The sequence below is a fragment of the Somniosus microcephalus genome, chromosome 10, assembly GCF_052327205.1.
Source record: "Somniosus microcephalus isolate GS21.2 chromosome 10, FLI_Smic_1.0, whole genome shotgun sequence".
Lineage (NCBI taxonomy): Eukaryota > Metazoa > Chordata > Chondrichthyes > Squaliformes > Somniosidae > Somniosus > Somniosus microcephalus.
This window is the reverse complement of record NC_140996.1, coordinates 139,045,591-139,063,788: the sequence shown is the minus strand read 5'-3', so window position 1 is coordinate 139,063,788 and position 18,198 is coordinate 139,045,591. Positions and strand designations below refer to the sequence as shown.

Sequence of the window (18,198 nt, the reverse complement as noted above, 5' to 3'; positions counted from 1 at the left end):
TTAGTGCTTGTTAAGGGCGTTAGCGGCCAATCCCGACTGTTGGAGGTGGGACAGAGACGGGACCAGTAGACACGATTTAATGAAATTTGCTTGGAGGCGGGATGCAGGCGGGGTTGGGCCCGCCTGCCAGTTTTTGCAATTTTAACCCCCCACATGCCTCCAATCCCACCTGAACGGCCCAATGAAATTCGAGCCCATTAATTCTGTTTCTCTCTTCACAGATGCTGCCTGACCTGCTGAGTATCTCCAGCATTTTCTGTTTTTATATTAAAAACCCAGTTACAGCTCTTTCAACAAGGCTTAACTTTTTTAGGAGGGTTTAACAGCGATATTCCAGCATAATCTGTGTATGCGCTGCCTCCAGAAGTTGCTATAACTTTCAGAGGAGTAATGACGGCAAACACTGACAGTTTTGCTCTCATTACCACCACAAAATCCGGCCCATTGCTTTTTTGGTGTATTTGTTTGCAGAACACAGTTTTTCTGTTATATTGCTGCTATTGTTGGATAAAAGAAAGTAGAGAAACTTATTGGAGTTTTTCTGACAGCTTTTTAAAGCTGTTCCTCATATGTGCTAATTTATGAGGAGCTATGGATGTCCTTACAAGCCCACCTCTGTATTTGGTAGGTTCTGGAGGAGGAGGACCAAAGAAGTAGGTCAGACAAGTGTAGTTATATGTTAGATATTCCATTAGAATATTTGGCATGTTTTTCCAAGGAAGGGTTAAAACCAAACAATTATTTACAACTCAGTTTAAAGTTGATCAGCTTCTGCATGGGTTCAGATATACAAGTCTTAAAAGTGGGCGGATAAATTAATAAATCTATTAAAAAAAAGTATAAGTTCCAAGGGAGGAGAAATTCATTATAGCCCAGGAATGGGCGCTAACTTTAGAAAAGTTTGAGATTTAGCGCCAGGCGCTAATGAATCAGACTGCACGCAAAATTCAGTCTCATTGCTGAAAGAAAGGATTGGAGTGCTAATTCAAGCGTTAATGGCCTAGCTCAGTGGCATTAAACTCAAAGCGCTAACCAATATCGGGTGCAGTTTAATCTCAAGTCATCACCACCATAGGCTTTTCCCAGTACTTAAAGGGGAGGTTCCTTGATACTGCAGCACCTCATCTCAGCAATGCTGGCTGTGCAGCTGCCTCAGCAAGGAGAAGCACAACAAGGAGAAGGAGCCAAAGGATTGAAGCAGGTGTGCGCATGGCAGATCCACCTCAGTCGGGTGGTCAGGGTGATTGAATGCTTCAACAAATGTTACATACCACCATCTGTACCACAAGCCTCACACACTGCCCAAAGCACCAGACCCCCAGCACTCACCAACCAACAATCCCTACCTACTAACACTCACACCCACATCTCACGCCTTGCACACAATGACAGCTATTCAACTATGGCAGGCACTATGGTACTTAATTGTTGGAAAGATTGTGATATGTTTATGCATAAATTTATTCATGGAGTTTGCAATATTTTGTGGTCTCTCTCATTTCAACTTTGCACCCAGGAGGATGCTGTGATATGGCATGACAGAGGGATGGCATGATGAGCATGTGGTGAGCAAAAGGGATCTGGGGTTTAAGTCATCCTGGTGTGAGGCTGGAGGTCTGTTTGGAGGAGGTAGCAGAATTCTGTGACCACCATCTTGGTGTTGCGGAGTCCTCTAATACATTGCCCCTCGCTTCATTGAAGGTAGAAGTGCTGTCATAATACCGTCAGAGGGTAAGGCCTCCTGTTGAGAGCCCTAATGGCCCTCCTCCTCCCTCTGCCCACATGTTCCAGTCTTTCTCATTGCCCCCGGCCCCTCCACAGTAGATCCTGGAGGGCAAGGTCAACTGCCAGTACAGCCCCCATTAATGTAACCAAGTGTAGCACTTTGATATGTTGTCAGGATAAATGTAACTAATTTTAGTAGCCACAACACTCCTGATACTAAACAACCTTTAAATGACTGAATTAAACTGTTGCACAATCTCAAACTGACAAGGAAGCAGTGAAACAGCACTAACCTGACAGCTGCAACTGATTGCTCATGATCCCTTTAAGTAGTGCCCCTGGAGCTGGCATCTGCCTGTTTGACGCCTCCTCTTCCTGTCAGTGTTGGGACGAGATGCTAAGGCAGGGGGTGAAAATGAATTTGGCAGATCAGGCGCCCTGCACCAAGAGCAAACCATCATCATCAGCAATGCTTTCAACTTCCCCACTCACCATGAATGCTGTGACTGTCCCTGCAATTATTTTGAGAACTGCTCTTTCCAGATCCGTGAGATTCTGAAGTCTGGCTTGCCCTCCACTCACCTGCTGGTGCTCCCGGCGGTTGTGAGCCACTTTTGACTAAAGAGAAAGGGAAGTGTGTCATTGAGTGTGGTGCAATGTGTTTGGGAGATGTGCCTGCCATGGTTGAATAGTTGGCAGTGTGTGCAAGTTGTGAGATGTGGGTGTGAGTCTTGCAGCAGTGGTAAGTGTGTGAGGGTGAAGTGAAGTTATGATTGTTACGTCTGTGTACAATAAGACACAGACTGCGGAGAATGGTACAACAGGTGTTTACTCAACGTGGCTCAAACTGCAACTGAACTGTACAGATTACGACTCAGTGTTATATACAGGTGTGGTCACTGCCGGTACTGCAGTATACATGAGCTGTAAAAAATAGTTCCCTCCTTAAAGGTATATACATTACAATTCCTCCCCTTTTAGATTAACAGTACCATAACACTCATTTAACAATTAAATATCAAACTAATTACAATTAACACTTTTAACATGCAACATTAGCTGAAAATAGTCTATTTATATATTCAGTCTTTGGGGAGGCTTCCTGATCCTTTCTGGATAGCGCCTTTCCCGAGTGTCTTGCTCTTGGTGCGGAGGCGATTCTGGTCCCCTGTCGTCGGTTGGTTCATCAGCTTCCGATGCTACTGTTTCTGGGGTAGATGCGACCTGTACGTCGGGTTCATCACCAGGTACGTATGGGCGAGGCATGGGGTTGACTTGTTCCTGTGACTCTAGGATCTGGTCAGCATGGCATCTCACGATGCTCTCCCCAACGTCCACTGTGTACATTAGTGGGTCCTGCCGTGTGCATATCATTCCTGGCTGCCATTTTTCTGTTCGGTAGTCGCGGGCCAAGACTCGTTGCCCTACATTGAAGCTCCTTGTTGGCTTCTCATGGATGTGCTGGAATTGCTTACTCTCAACATCTCTTCGTACGTTTGGTCTGAGCAAATCCAGGCGAGATCTTAACCTTCGGTTAAAGAACATCATGGCTGGGGCCTGGTTGGTGACTGCATGTGTCGCATTCCGGTAGGCGAACAGGAAATTGTCCACCTTGTGCTGCAGCAGAATGTTGTCATTGTACATAGCCTTTATTGCCTTCTTAAAGGTTTGTACGCAGCTCTCAGCCAATCCATTTGTGGCTGGATGATACGGGGCGGATGTGTAATGCCTTACCCCATTCTTTTTCAAGAACCTCCGTAACTCTTCGGACACAAACTGTGGTCCGTTGTTGGAGCAAATCTGTTCTGGCAAGCCATTCCTGGCAAAAATGGTCCGTAGTACTGCAATAGTTTTCTCCGTGGTGGTGGAGGACATTTTGATGACCTCAGGCCATTTCGAGTGCGCATCCACGGCTATTAAAAACATTGAGTCCATGAATGGACCAGCAAAATCAATATGCACCCGTTGCCATGGAGATGAGGGCCACTCCCATGGGTGTAGAGGGGCCTGTGGTGGTGCATTTTGGACTTTCTGGCATCCTGAGCAGCTCTTGGTCAGGTCCTCGATTTGTTTATCGATTCCCGGCCACCACACATAAGCCCTGGCTAGGCTTTTAATTTTTCCCCCTCCCAGATGACCCTCATGAAGCTCATTGTGCACTCTATCCCTTAACTTGGGTGGAATTACCACTCGGGATCCACACATCAAGGTCCCCCGGCACACTGACAGCTGTTCTCTCCTTGTCAAGAATGCTGGCAACAGTGATTCGCCATGTGCTGGCCATCCCTTCACCGTCAAATCATATACCCGAGACAGTGTCGGGTCATTTCGGGTTTCCTTTTCGATACAAGCGTTAGTTACCAGTAGGTATTCAACTATAGTCGAATGGAATATTTTGACAGGATCCACTGCTGGTGCTTCCTCCACAGTAGGCAGTGGCAGGTGTGATAGCCCATCAGCATTTCCATGCTGTTTCGTGCCCTTATATTCAATCTCATAGTGGTGCGCCCCTAGAAAAAGTGACCATCTTTGTAGTCGTTGCGCAGTCATCACCGGAACGCCCTTCTTCGGGTTAAAAATGGAGACAAGAGGCTGGTGATCAGTCAGCAAGGTGAATTTCTGCCCGTGCAGATAGTGATTGAACTTTTTCACTCCCCACACTAGGCTGAGGGCCTCCCTGTCAATCTGGGCATAGTTACGCTCAGCTGAGGTTAGTGATCGTGACGCAAAGGCTATTGGCCTCTCTGAGCCGTCCGAGAATTTGTGCGACAGCACCGCTCCAATGCCGTAGGGTAACGCATCACATGCCAACCGAATTGGTAATGCCGGGTTGTAATGAGCCAATACCTCTTTCGATGTGATTAGTGTTTTGCTCTTCTGGAAAGCGCGTCTACATTCGTCACTCCACTTCCATGGCACCCCAGTTTGCAGTAGGGTGTTCAGTGGGTGTAGTATTGTAGACAAATTTGGCAAGAACTTATGGTAGTAGTTTACCAGCCCGAGGATCGACCTCAGTTGTGACACCTTTTCCGGCGGTGGAGCCTTGACTACTGCCTCAATCTTTTCTGGGGACTTATGTAACCCCTCTTTATCGATAACGTGGCCACAATACGAGATCTGTTTTCTAAAAAACTCGCATTTGGGGCGGTTAGCTCGGAGCCCATATTCCTGCAATCTAGTGAGCACCTGCTCCAGGTTGGCAAGGTGATCACTGTCATTTTCGCCCGTGACCAGGATGTCGTCCAAATAACACTGGGTCCCTGGGATCCCTTGCAGGACTTGTTCCATTGCCCTCTGCCAACTAGCCGGAGCTGATGCTACCCCGAATACCAGCCGGTTGTATTGGTAGAGACCTTTATGGGTGTTGATGGTGAGGTATTTTTTTGATGCTTCTTCTACCTCCATTTGCAGATACGCCTGGGCCAGATCAACCTTAGTGAAGCATTTCCCTCCAGATAGCGAGGCGAAAATATCTTCAATCCGCGGAAGTGGATATTGTACGGTGTGAAGGACCGGGTTCACTGTTACCTTAAAGTCCCCACAGATGCGAACCTTCCTTGGTTCCCCAGGCGTGCTGATCAACGACTTTTTCATCACAGGGACGATGGGTGTAGCCCACTCGCTCCAGTCTACCTTGGACAGTATACCTGAACGTTCCAAACTCTCCAGCTCTGCTTCGATGGCTGGGTGGATCGCATAAGGTACCGGTCTGGCCTTAAAAAATTTTGGGCTTGCGTTTTCTTCAATTTTAGTCATCGCTGTCATGCCTTTTAGTGTTCCGAGTCCTTGCTGGAACACTTCTTTCGCGTCAGTTAGGATCTTTGACAGTCGCCCAGGTGTGACGTCGTCATCCTTTTTGTCAGCCACAGTCAGTGCCTGTATGGAATGCCAATCCAATTGTATTTTCCGGATCCATTCACGTCCCAGTAATGGTGGTCCTCCATCTTGCAATACATACAGATCTAGTTTTGGTGTTTCCTTACTGTTATATATAACCGTCACCCTTATTTTTCCTTTGGGGTAGACTTTTTGCCCCGTGTACGTCTTCAAAATAATTTTTGTGTCTCTCAAGGGTATGTGTGAGAATAGCCGCTCATAGTCCCGTCGGTTTATGACTGTTAGGGCTGATCCTGTGTCCAATTCCTTCTTTACCTGGACTCCTGCTAACTTGAGAGTGACCCAAATGGTTTGGTGATCCTCCGTTGTGATCACATTATGTTGTTTCAGACAACTCAGTTCCCTGCTTTCAGAGTCGTTATCACTCTTTTGTTCATCTGAACTATTCTCTGTCATCTTATGTACCTTCTTGTACTTTCCTTTGGTAGGTTTCTTATTGCTGGTTTTCTTTCCCGACCTGCAGACTCGTGCTATGTGTCCTACTTTTCCACACTGTCTGCACACTTTGTCTTTGAACCAGCAATCATTCTGGTCGTGTGTTGTTCTGCCGCAGCGATAGCACTTCTCTGTTCCATATGACATTTCGTTTGTGCATTATTCTTGCGGTCTCTGTTGTATCTCTGCAGCGCCCCGTGCTGCTGCTTCATATGATACCGCAATGCTGAAAGCCTTTTCCAGCGTAAGGTCCTTTTCAGATAAAAGCCATTTCTGGGTTCCTTCACTTTGAAGCCCACACACAAACTTGTCCCTTAAGGTATCTGCCAGTCCCGCTCCAAACTGGCAGTGTTTCGATAGTTTGCGCAGTTCTGTTAAATAATCAGCATTGCTTTCATCCTTATGCTAGTTCCATTTGTGAAACTTGAATCTTTCTGCTATCAGCAGCGGTGTGGGGTTTAAATGTTCCTTTAGTATCATTGCTATGTCTTCAAAACTCTTTTCCATTGGCTTCATTGGGGTTACTAGATTTCGTAATAAACCATACGTCTTTGCACCCATTAAATTTAACAATACCGATGCTTTCTTGTCATCTGACACCTCATTTGCCTTGCAGTACACCTCTATTCGTTCGACATATGTAGTCCAATCTTCGACTTCATTGTCAAATGCGGTGATACTGCCACTCTTCGGCATATTGGGTGTGGTTTAAAATGGCGTCTCCCAATGGCTTAAAATTGCATCCCCCGCGCTGTCCTTCCTCCCCCGCTGCTGCCGGTTCTCATGGCAATGGCAGCGCCATGTAGGTTTCGCGTGCTTCTCCTGCGCTGCTGCCAACGCCGCTCTCGGCGGTCCTCGTGGCAATGGCGGCACCTCGCGGATTTCTGCGCGTCTCTCTCTCCCTCTCTCCGATGCTGCTCAGCCCCTGAACACCGGCTGCGCCCTGTGCGCTCTGCCCTCTCTCTCTCTCCCCCGTCGACGCTGCTCGGCCCTTTGCTGTGCCGCTCGGTCGGGCTCTAGCCCGCCGCTGTCCGGGAAGTGTCTGCGCACTACCTGTTGCCAGCCCGTTTCGCTGGACCACCTCGACTGGAAAGCCAAGCCTGGCTCTCGACAGCCTCCCCCGCAATTCGCGAGTCTCTGCTGGATGACTGGGCGGTTGCCCGTGGTCGACACCCGAGTCTCTGGCCTTGACCTGCAATCCACTGATCTTCAGGAACGAATCCCTGGGAGGTGATGCAGAGTTGCAGATAGGTTCGAACCTGCCTCGTCGCCAATGTTACGTCCGTGTACAATAAGCCACAGACTGCGGAGAACGGTACAACAGGTGTTTACTCAACGTGGCTCAAACTGCAACTGAACTGTACAGATTACTACTCAGTGTTATATACAGGTGTGGTCACTGCCGGTACTGCAGTATACATGAGCTGTAAAAAATAGTTCCCTCCTTAAAGGTATCTACATTACAATGATTGTGAGCTATGAGTGGTGATTGCTAGAGATTGTTGGTAGGTGATTGATGGGGGTGTGGTGCATTGAACAGTGTGAGAGGCTTGTGGTGCAGATGGTGGGATATAGCATTTGAAGATGCATTCATTCACCTTGACCACTCATGTGAGGTCATTGAACTTTTTGCAGCACTGGATCTGGGTCCTGGGGACAACACTCTTTGCAGTGATGGCTTGAGCAAACTCCTCCCATCAGCCTTCTGGTATTCAGCCTTGAAGGCCATCCTGTCCCCCCTGCGGGTTGAGGACCTCATGGCATCTTTGTACCCCTAGGGTCAAGGCCTCCAGTGCTGCATTGGAAAATCTTCTTGCCCTTTCCCTTGGCTGTTGAGCCATGGCTCCGTTCAGAATGACAATGAAGTGCTTCTGCAACAAAGCACCTCCCCTTTAAGTAGTGCAGAGAGCCTCCGCCAAACTTTATTGGCCAATAGCCTGCACCCAATATTGCCCCCTCTGTTGAGCGCTAAGCCAATCAGCAGTGCTGCAATCATTATAATGAGCAGGCAGCACAAACTTTGTCTGCTGCCTGCAACACTTGGAACGGGAGCCGGCACATAACGCTACGCATTCCCCTTGCCTGTTTTCATGTCTTATCCAATTTCTAGGCCCTAATAGACGTGTTCAAATTCATGAGAAGTTTTGATAAAGTAAGTCAGGAAAAATAATTTCACGGGTTAATGATTGAGAATCTACAGGACATAAATTTAAGATCAGCACCAAAAGAACATATCATTTTCTAATCTTTTGAGCTATGGAATCTCTACCTCAACACTCATCTCTTAACCATTTTTTTCTGAAATAATCTCAAATGTATTCCATCTGGACCCAACCGCATACTTTACCAAAAGACAATTTCATTGCAGGTCATTTTTTCCCATGAACTTGAACACATCCCCCAACCAGTTAGTTTCTGGATTACGAATGCTGCTAATATTCTCTACAGTGAGAATTGTCATGAAAAAATATCATTTAAAAGCTCTTCCATACTGTCAGCCTCTATTGGATCTCTGATGCTCTTAATGGACTCTACGGGGAAGATTTTCAACTTGCTGCCCAGGTGTAAAACTGGCACACATAACCAAAAACGCTGGCAAGCATTCAGCAGGTCAGACAGTATCTGCAGCGAGAGAAACAGAGTTAATGTTTCTGGTCAATTACTTTTCATCAGAACCTAGCATTGTGGAGCAGCTGTCCATTACAGAAACTGCTGAACTTTCATTGCTTTCAAAACACCAGTTTTTCATTTGAGCATTGAGTTGAGAATCTATCCCAACTTCATCCATAGTATTTTGGTTACTGTGAATCTTCCCAAAGAATCTCTTTTCATTTCCCTACTGACCAATGATGCTCCTTTTTATCCTGTAAGCATCTGTTACTTTACATTTACATGTTATCCAGACTTCAACTTTCCCTCCATACTTAGATGTTTGAAATATTTTTTTCTTTAAGCTTATCTTAAAATGTGCATTAAACATTAAGGGGTCGATTTTAACTCAGGTGCGGGCAATTGTCGGGTTCCCCGAATTTCGTGATTCCCACACAAATCTAAATGGATGTGTGAGATTGATACAATTTTAACTCAATTGGCCAATTGATTTCCAATGTGTGGGAAGCCTTTGCAAATGGGTTTTTCATGACTGCAAGTCCCCTCCGATGACATCATCATCGCTGCTGCATTTAAGGTCCACAGCAAGCCTTACTTCCTCTGCAGGCTTCCAAGCTTTCCCCTTATCACAGGAGCCTGCAGGAACAATGGCCAGCGGGAGGGCAAGAGCCGTGCCTAAATTTGATGAGGCATCACTGCAGGGATTGTTGGATGGGGCTTGGGCCCACAGGGAGGTCCTGTTCCCTTCATCAGGGAGGAAGTGGCCTTCCAGTCAGACCAAGGCTGTGTGGCTACAGGTGGCTGGGGAAGTCAACTCCTTGGGGCTCACACGGCGCACCTGGATGCAATGCAGGAAAAGATTCCATGACCTTCATCGCACTGGAAAAGTAAGTATGAAGTTTCCATCATCCCCAATCTGATCCCCATTGCCTTTCCTCACCAGCACTCAGCTTTAGCAATCTCTTCCTCCACATCCCACTTGACACTCACATCCATGCACCCTTAGCCATTCCCTCTCTCTCTATGCTCACATTCACCTAACTATTCGACCATGCACTTCCTCTCACTCTGATGCTTTGAACACAACTGACAACACACAGGGAGGGCCCTTGGTCTTGCAACCTCACTCCATCTTTGTCTCTATCTAAGTATCTATGCTATGCAATCTCTACACTCACTCCTTCATTCTCACTCAACCTCTACTTGTCTCCCTCATTGCAGGAGAAGAGAGCTCACAACAGGAGAGAGCGAGCCAGGACAGGAGGAGGGCCACCCTCATTAGCCCAGCTCACCCCCTGGGCGGAAGCCGTCCTGGAGATTGTCAGGGCAGATACAGATGCAGAAGTTGGGAAAGGACAGACAGGTGCATCCCCGCAAGCTGGTGACAGAATAGATTTCCATCTCATTGACATTGCATGAGTCGCTGATAATGATTCTGAAGCTACATCATATGGACTTATGATCATCTGCCAAATGCAATGTGCATGTAACCTTGGCATCTCTGGCAGGTTTTGTCTCCAAGGTCGCTGCGAGTGTGGAGTGAATGGAGGAGTCCATAGCGAACATGAGCAGAGCCTTTGTGGAGTCAGTGGCGCATGAACACATCAACATGGAAAGGATGGCTACCTACATGGAAATGATTGCTGCCTCCATGGTAAGGCTGGCTACGGTAGAGGAGAGGAGGGCTACGGCCATGGAGGAGGTTAGTCGCCAGGGTATGGAAAACACGGTGAGTGTTCAGAATAGAATGACATCTCTTGAGGAGCAATGGGCATCTATTGAACAGAGAAAGCAGACCTTCATGGAAGTCCTTCTGAGTAGCACTGCCATTGCAGATACAGGTCCCCATGGCCCCCCTAATGTGCAGCAAGGTGCTCTCCAGCCACTTGCAGGCGCAGAGGGGGAGCTGACCCATGAGAGGGAGGTTGGTGGCAGGCCTCAAGGAAGTGGGGATTCATCTCCAAGCGCTCACACTTCCATGCCACTGCAGAGCCCTCGGTCAGAGCCCCGCCGGAGTCCACACCCAAGTCTCAACCCCTGCACAGCCACAGGATCAGCAGACTGCTGATGAGCCCTCACAGGCTCGCCACCCCAGAGGACGCCCGCCAAAGGTGTTGAGACAGGAGCAGCAGGAAATTTAGCAAGGGGCCTCCACATCTGCTGAAGCCACAGGGGAACCACTATATAGGAGCACGCGTAAGAGGAAAATAAAGCACAAGTAGTCACAAAGGTAGTCACTTGGGTGAAATGTTGGGCCAGAAATTAGGATCGGGGGCTTGCCGCGCGTGCAAGTCCCCGATATGCACTTACCCGGCGCGCCTGCCTTTCAGCTCCCGGGATGCGTGGATTTCCTTTTCTCAGATGCTGGCTCCCGGGCAGCGTCTGACGTCACGCCGCCCAGGAGTGCAGCCAGCACGAAGCCTCGAGCACGGAGTGCAACTGAGACACGCCCCTTAAGGTCTAATTTCCATAGGACACGCCCCCAATCTTTCCAAGCAGCTGGAGAGGACTCGTACTTACAGAGCAGCAGTGCAAGTTGGTTATCTGTATTTTTATGAATGTTTAAATGATTTTGATGACTCTTAGATAGTTTTAAAGAGAATTGAAGCTATTTAAGCAGTTTTTAAAGCCTTGAAAACATTCTTTTCATTCTTTTCAGTTAATTAGCAAAGTGAAATGGCTGGAATGAGCACATTTCACGTGATTAAAAGAACTCAGAACTTCACTGAGGATAACCTCAGCAATCTCCTCAACGAGGTGGAGGCGAAGCGCCTGCGCATCATGGGGAATGAGCAGTCGAGGGCACCGCAAAAAGGTCAGATGGCAGCATGGTCGGAAGTTGCACAAGCTGTCAGCACGACCTCCACCATTCCACGTACAGCGGAACAATGTCGCAAGAAATTCAGTGACTTGTTGCAATCTGTCAGGGTTTGTACAGTTATTACTAAAGTGTACTGTAACATTGCTTAGAATTTAAGTTAACCAGATTTCAAAAGGCTTTCAATGCATTTACTTCAGTCAAGTTACTTCTTGGTAAAGTCACCTGAAGTAGCAATAAAACTTTATGGCTTTGGGGCCAGCTCAGGGTTACCTACTGTTCTCTTATCTTGATTCCAGTGCTTGGAACTGTAAAACTTCAATCAAAGATGTAAAGAACCACCCAACCCAGTCTTCAAAGCCTTCGCTGTCCATGTCAGAAATGCAGCTGTGTGATTCACTTTTTTCTGCTGTAATTTCAGAGTAAAAGTGCTCACAATGCCAGTGAACTCACACGCACAGGCGGTGGTGTTGCCATGCTGAAGGTTTTGACCGAACATGAGGAACGGGTCCAGCAGATGTACGGATTTGCTAGCAATCGCCCCGCGGAAGAATCTCAAACAGACATTGCTGACCCTCAACGTGAGTTGGCCTGGCCAGCTATATGTTAAAGAAGGTTAGGCGTGTGCTGAATATCTGTGATGTGGCACATCGTGCTTTACCTTTGCAAATGTTTTCTGCTTCCTTCCCACAGCTGGACAGAGTACCTCTCACACACAGGATGAGCAGTGCGTGGAGTCAGCGGCCGCAGAGGGCATTGGGGAAGGTGTTTCTGATGCAGTGGCAGCAGTTACTGAGGTGGTTGAGGAACAGGAGCAACCTGTCCTATGTCAGCAAGTGCAGCAGGAGTGTATGGACCCTGTGTCGCTGGCCACTATCTCACCATCTCCTGGCCCCTGTGGCTCTGTGCGTCACTGCTGACTGTAGCTCTACAGACAGACACCATATTGACACCTCAGTGCAGGTGGGAGGAGCAGAAAGATATTCAGTACAACAGCACCTACAAGATGAGGAGCTACATATTGCAGGTTTCAGTCAATTGCTGAGCTCTCTTACTGAGAAGGATGTAGACTCTAGAGACCCTACCAGGCAGGGAATCGATAATCTTGGCATTACACGAAATCAGATATCATCGCAGTTGGTGGTGCTTAATGAGAATTCGCTTAATCAGGTGACATTGCAGTTGGCGGCGCTTAATGAGAATTCGCTTAATCAGGTGACATTGCAGTTGGCGGCGCTTAATGAGATTTTGGTTGCACTAGTTCATTCGCATGAACCTGTAACTACTGCCATTACGCTGACTCCAGCAGAAGGGCCCTTCCCAGGTCACAGTGCAGAGCCACTTTGGTCCCAGGAGCCACAGCTGCGCCGGTCATGATGCAGGGAAACGTAGACTTGCATCAGCAACAACCCTTTCATGAGGCAGCTGCTGAAGAGCAGGAAAAGTCTCACAAGGGCCTTGCAAGTTGTTACATCCGTGTGTAATTGAGACACGGACTGCAGGAGTTGGTTACAACAGGTCTTTACTGAATGGAGACAAAACTGGAACTACTATACAAAGTTACTACACAGGCTTATATACAGGGGTGGTCACTACTGGTACTGCAGTATACAGGGGCTGCAGAATATAGTTCCTTCTTCAAAGTACATACACTACAATTCCTCCCCTTTTAACTAAACAGTACATAACATTCGATTAATAATTAAATAACATATTTACAATTACAGTTGTTATATACATTAGCTGAAGTTAATCAATTATAAATTCAGTCTTTGAGGAGGCTTCCTGATTCTGTCTGGATAACGCCTCTTTAGGGTATCCGGTTCTTCTGGCAAAGTTGATTCGGGATCAACGTCGTTGTTTGGTTCGTCTGCTTCCAATATCACCGATTCTGAGGTAGATGCAATTGGTACTTCGGTTTCATCACCAGGTGTATCGGATCGTGGTGTGGATTTGACGTTTTCCAGTGACTCTAGAATCTGGTCAGCATGGCGTCTTACAATGCTCTCTCCAACGTCCACGGTATACATTAGAGGTCCTTGCCGTGTGCAGATCGTTCCTGGCTGCCATTTCTCTGTGTGGTAGTCCCGGGCCAAAACTGGTTGACCAATCTTAAAACTCCTGGTCGGCCTTTCATTCATATTCTGAAACTGCCTGTTCTCCACATCTCTTTTGATGTTTGGCTTAACCAAATCCAAGCGGCATCTTAGTCTTCGATTGAAGAACATCATGGCTGGAGTTTGGTTGGTAACCGCATGTGTCGCATTCCGGTAGGCAAACAAGAGTTATCCACCTTATGTTGTAGGGGTATGTCTTCATTACACATTGCCTTGATAGCCTTCTTGAATGTTTGAACGAACCTCTCAGCCAATCCATTGGTGGCTGAATGATATGGGGCGGATGTGTAATGCTTAACACCATCGTTCTTTAAGAACCTCCGGAACTCTTCAGACACAAACTGTGGTCCATTGTCGGAGCAAATCTGTTCAGGCAGCCCATTTCTGGCAAATATGGTTCGTAAAACTGTGATAGTTTTTTCTGTGGTGGTTGAGGACATTTTTATTACCTCTGGCCACTTTGAATGTGCATCCATCGCAATTATCGATTCCCGGCCACCACACAAACGCTCTGGATAAGTTCTTCCTTTTTTCCCCTCCCAGATGACCCTCATGAAGCTCATTGAGCACTCTATCCTTCAATTTGGGTGGAATTACTACTCTGGATCCACACATCAAGGTTCCTCGGCACACTGACAGCTGTTCTCTTCTCGGCGAGAATGCTGGCAACAGTGGTTCGCCATGTGCTGGCCATCCCTTCACCGTTAAATCATAGACCCTGGAGAGTGTCGGGTCATTTCGTGTTTCCTTTTCTATGTTTGCATTCGTCACAGGTAGACATTCGACTATGGTCAAGTGGAATATCTCCACAGGATCCACTGCAGGTGCTTCTTCCACCGTCGGCAGCGGTAGGCGCGACAATCCATCAGCATTCCCATGCTGTTTAGTTCCTTTGTACTCGATGTCATATTGGTGTGCCCCTAGGAAAAGGGGCCACCTCTGTAGCCTTTGTGCTGTCATTATCGGGACGCCCTTCTGAGGGTTGAAAATGGAGACAAGAGGTTGATGATCAGTTAGTAGAGTAAATTTCTGACCGTGCAGGTAGTGATTTAACTTCTTCACCCCCCACACCAGGCTGAGGGCCTCTCTGTCAATCTGGGCGTAGTTACGCTCGGCTGAAGTTAACGAGCGTGACGCTAAAGCTATCGGCCTCTCTGAACCATCAAGGAATTTATGTGACAGTACCGCTCCAATGCCGTAGGGAGACGCATCACACGCCAGTCTTATCGGTAGTGATGGGTTGTAGTGAGCCAATACTTCTCTTGAAGTGATTAGGTCTTTACACTTCTGAAAGGCCCGCTTACATTCATCGCTCCATTTCCATGCTACTCCAGTTTGTAGTAGGGCGTTCAGTGGGTGCAGAATTGTGGACAAATTCGGCAAAAACTTATGGTAGTAATTCACCAATCCGAGGAATGACCTCAGTTGCGATACATTTTCAGGCGCTGGAGCCTTAACTACCGCTTCAATTTTGTCAGGGGACTTATGTAACCCCCCTTCATCAATCACGTGGCCACAATACGATATCTGTTTCTTAAAAAACTCGCACTTGGGGCGATTGGCTCGTAGCCCATGTTCTCTTAGTCTAGTGAGCACCTGCTCTAGGTTGGCATGGTGTTCACTGTCATTTTCACCTGTCACTAGGATGTCGTCCAAGTAACACTGAGTCCCTCGAATCCCTTGCAGGACTTGTTCCATCGCTCTTTGCCATATCGCCAGAGCTGATGCTACTCCGAATACCAGTCGATTATACTGGTAAAGACATTTGTGAGTGTTTATCGTGAGATACTTCCTAGAGGATTCTTCAACCTCCATCTGCAAATATGCTTGTGCTAGGTCAATTTTTGTAAAACGCTTCCCTCCAGATAGTGAGGCGAAAATATCTTCTATCCTCGGGAGAGGATACTGTACTGTGTGAAGGACTGGGTTCACCGTCACCTTGAAGTCCCCACAGATGCGAACCTTCCTTGGCTCCTCAGACTTATTGTTTAACGTTTTTTCATGACAGGAATGATGGGTGTCACCCACTCGCTCCAGTCTACCTTAGATAACACGCCTGCATTCTCCAGATTCTCCAGCTCTGCCTCGACGGCTGGGCGAATTGCATACAGTACCGGTCTTGCTTTGAAAAACTTGGGAATTGCATTCTCTTCTATTTTTATCGAGGCGGTTACGCCTTTAAGAGTTCCCAGTTCTTGTTGAAATACCTCTTTAGCGTTAGCTAAGATTTTTGACAATCGGCCAGGTGTGACGTCGTCATCCTTTTTACCAGCCACAGTCAGTGCCTGAATGGAGTGCCAGTCTAAACTTATCTTCCTGATCCATTCACGTCCCAATAACGGTGGTGCACCATCTTGCAGTATGTACAGATACAATTTCTGTATTTCCTTGCCATTGTATTCGACAGGCACCCTTATTTTCCCTCTGGGGTATACTTTCTGCCCCGTATACGTCTTCAAGACAATGGATGTGTCTTTCAAGGGTATGTGTGAGAATAGCCGCTCGTAGTCTCGTCGATTCATGACGGTCAGGGCTGATCCTGTATCCAATTCCATTTTGACTTGGGACCCTGCTATCGTGAGGGTGACCCAAATGGTTCGGAGATCCTCTTTTGCGATTACGTTGTGAAGTTTGAGACAGCTTTGTCTCTTGTTCCCGGATTCACTATCGCTCTTCTGGTCTTCGGAACTACTGTCCGTCATCTTTTGTACTTTCCTGTACTGTTCCTTAGTAGCCTTTTTGTTGTCGTTAGTCTTCTTCCCGGACCTGCAAACTCGTGCAATGTGTCCCATCTTTCCGCATTGCCTGCATATTTTGTCCTTGGACCAGCAGTCCTTCTGGTCATGGGTTGTTCTGCTGCAGCGATAACATTTTTCAAATCCCCGTGTCATTTCATGGGTGCCGTATTCCTGTGGTTTTTGCTGTATTTCCGCAGCTCCCCTTGCTGCTGCTTTGTACGATACTGCCACGCTGAAAGCCTTATCAAGCATCAGCTCTTTCTCTGAGAGTAACCTCTTCTGGGTTCCTTCACTCAGGAGTCCACAGACAAATTTGTCCCGTAGGGTATCTGCCAGTCCTGCTCCGAACTGGCAGTGCTTTGATAGCTTGCGTAGTTCCGTAAGGTAATCAGCATTGCTCTCATCTTTATGCTGATTCCTCTTGTGGAATTTAAATCTTTCTGCTATCAGCAGCGGTGTAGGATTTAGGTGTTCCTGTAGGATATCAACAATTTTGTTAAAACTCTTCGCCATCGGTTTGGCTGGAGTGATCAGGTTCCGCAATAGGCCGTACTTTCTTGCGCCCATTAAGTTTAGTAGTACCGATGCCTTTTTCTCATCGGCTACTTCATTTGGCTTGCAATATACTTCGACTCTTTCCACATACGTGGTCCAGTCTTCTATTGCATTATCGTAGGCAGTGATATTGCCAGTCTTCGGCATCTTGGAGATCTAAGATAGCGGCTCCCGCGCTTTGCCTTCTTCCCCGATTGAACAAAATGGCGCCTCCCGCGCTTTGCCTTCTTCCCCGCTGGATTAAGATGGCGCCTCCCACGCTTTCTGTCTTCTCCGCTGCTGCTAGCGCTGTTGCTGGCATTTTTATGCCTTGATGCGACACCCTATGATCTTCGCGCACTTCCCCCCCGCGCCACTGCTAACGCCGCTCTCCCTGTGGCAAACTGCAGCTCCTCGCGGCTTTCTGCGCTTCTAATTTCTTTTATTTTAATTACTGTTCCCGTCGTCAGAGCAAACCCTATGGGACACTTTCCTCCCTCTTCTCGGGTCTGTACGCTGCCCGGCTTCGTAGCACCAGCCGTGCCCTGTGTGCTCCACCTTCTCTCTCTCTCTCTCTCCTCTTCCCGGCAACGCTGCCCGGCCCCATTGAAAAACCACCCGATCGAGCTCTAACCCGCCGCAGCCCAGGAAGGATCAGTGTACTACCTGCCACCAGCCCGAATAGCTGGAACACCATAGACAGGATAACCAAGCCCCACTCTCGACAGCCTCTCCTGCAAATCTTCGAATTCGATGAATCAGAGTCGGTTGCCCACGGTCGACGCCCGTTTCTTCTGTTTGTTTGTTTTTTTTTCTTCCTTCTGGCCTCGACCTCTAACAACTTCGCTTCAGGGATGGATCCCCATGAGGTGGTGCAGAACTATAGGTAAGTTTGGATCTGTTCGTCGCCAGTGTTACGTCCGTGTGTAATTGAGACACGGACTGCAGGAGTTGGTTATAACAGGTGTTTACTAAATGGAGACAAAACTGGAACTACTATACAAAGTTACTTCACAGGCTTATATACAGGGGTGGTCACTACTGGTACTGCAGTATACAGGGGCTGCAGAATATAGTTCCTTCTTCAAAGTACATACACTCCACAAGTAGCTCCGGAGGGCTCCAGTCACGGGGATTGAAAAGGCGCAGGAACCGTTAGGGTGTCACCTTCAGCTCACTCCGCCTCCCTCAACCCTAACTCACAGAGGCCAGTGGCCAAATCGTTATATTGTTATATTTTTCATTTTATTGAAATGTTAAATGTTTTCTTACATATTTAAATTCAAATGTTTATTTCTGAATGAAAGGATATGTAACCGTTTCG

General features: G+C 47.5%; 1 pseudogene; it reads left to right on the top strand.

The window, feature by feature from the left end:
* Window positions 1-2,343, top strand: part of LOC147111722 (uncharacterized) — a 78,199-nt pseudogene extending 75,856 nt beyond the window's left edge.
* The last annotated feature ends 15,855 nt before the right edge of the window (window positions 2,344-18,198 follow it).